We start from the raw sequence: 2089 nt of genomic DNA, 5'->3' as shown, positions 1-2089 counted from the left end.
TGCTTCCTAAAGGACATTTTTTTAGATACCTTCAAGTTCGAAATTTTATCCGTAGCTCATTCCCAGAATTCCCTGCTCTTCCTAAGTCTTCAGATTTCGAAACGTTTCTGAAGCCTCTTTCTTCATTAAAGGGGGCAATCTCTTCTATTCATTTAAATATTTATAACCTCTGTCAAGGCTCTTCTACTGTACTTAAAACAGTTTGGGAGACAGATCTTGGAGAGGTGATTCTAGATGATGTTTGGGAGGAGATCTTTAGTACTTTATCCAAGGTAACTGGAAGGGATGTGACTCCCAATGCCTTAACTGCCCTGTTTGGTGTATGGCCTTTCCCACTTACTCTTTCCCCAGCTAAAAAGGACTTGATAGCATTCACAACTCTGCTGGCCAGGAGGTTGATACTGAAATCCCCAGTCCCACCTACCTATACAAACTGGGTTAAGGAGGTGCTTTATTTTCTTAAATTAGAAAAAATTAGACTGACTTTGATTGGTAAGGCTGTCTCATTTGAGAAGTCCTGGAATCCCTTCCTGTCTTATGTCAATAGCGCAAGATGTCTGATCACTGTGAACTAAGTACTGCAAGTACTGAGCCTGTGTGTGGATTTTTTATTTATTTATTTTATTAATTTTTTTTCCTTTAATTTTATTTATTTTTTTATTTGTATCTATATTTATTTTATTTTTATTTTTTTTACTACGGATTTATTATTTTTTAAATTGATATGTGTATGTATGTGTGTGTATGTGTATATATATATATATATATATACTTTATTTATCTGCCAATTTAGATATCTGTTCTTTGTTCTTTTTTATTGACCTTATTTATCTATTTATTGGTTTATTCATTTATTTATTTTTATTATTATTATTTTATTGATTTGATCTATTCTTTTATTAATTTATTTACTTGTTTGTTCGTTTTCCTCTCTTCCTCTATTAAGTCATCTTTTTTGTTTTTCTTTTGTTTGCTTTTCTTTACTTTTCAACTATATGTGCCCATCTGTTGGGGCTAGGTGCCGGTGGGAGGGGGGTGTGGGGGTTGGTATCTGTTCTGTGGTATGTTGAATTTACTTCTGTAATTATTATTGTATGGAACTGTATTGTTTGTTTGTTTTATAATTATGTAAAATCCAATAAACAGATTGTTCAGAATCCCCCAGGACAACCACCAGATCTGTGACCTCAAATGACCAAATCCGTATTTTTTGGATGGCATTTGGGTGACACTTTGGTCTTCTAAGTGGTCCCTGTCGAGCAGGTTCTGGGGCGGGAGGAGACTCCGGGTCGGCCCGGCTAGTGAGAGTAGTCTCCCTTCCAGGAGGATCCTCCCCTCCGGCTGTAGTGCTTCCCGAGAGCCCCTCCTCAATCCCACTGGATGTCAGTACTGCCACATTAGACAGCACATTAATATTAGCAGTAACAGTCTCCATCTCTAGCAACTGATCAGTATCTTCCAGTACACCTAAATCAAATGTCGGACATGGAAAAGGATCCTCCATATCCTCAAACTGGGGAAGAGAGTCAAGTCCATTCCTGGGGAGGACCGAACGATGGCTCCAAATCCGCTCCCCATCCTCCCTCCTCCGGTCCCAGCACGGCCCACAATGAACTCGCGCCTGCGCCCCCAAAGAAAACATCCCGCTTGTGGGGAAGGTGACTGGGTCCAGGGGGGCGGCCCGAGTTTGTGGTGGATGGTCCAGGGGGCAGTGGGCAGTGCAAGATCAGGGACGCTAGGGTTAAGGGTTAGGGTTAAATGGTTCAAAAGGTCAAAACACAGAGTATTTTCAGTGCAAGACTCATCCGCTGAGATGCCACCACCAGAGCGGTCATTCCTGGCCCTTGTCGGCATTCAAACTCTTTAACTCCTCCCATAAAAGAATGTCAAAACTCTGAGTCATCAAAAATTCACCTAAACCCCCGGGTGTTAAATGTTGTTAATGTGCCAATTAGTTGCTTTTAAGGTGGGCAATACCTGGGTCCATTCAATACAATGCCATACACCCGAGATTGAATTTCTGGTGTATTGGACATTATTCGGCCCAATTCTTTTGTAATAATCGTATAGACTTCCGCCAACACGGCCC

The sequence above is a fragment of the Morone saxatilis genome, unplaced genomic scaffold (genome assembly GCF_004916995.1).
Source record: "Morone saxatilis isolate NCDOM2014 unplaced genomic scaffold, NCSU_SB_2.0 Contig4, whole genome shotgun sequence".
In the NCBI taxonomy this organism is placed as follows: Eukaryota; Metazoa; Chordata; class Actinopteri; family Moronidae; genus Morone; species Morone saxatilis.
Note: the sequence above shows the minus strand (reverse complement) of the source record.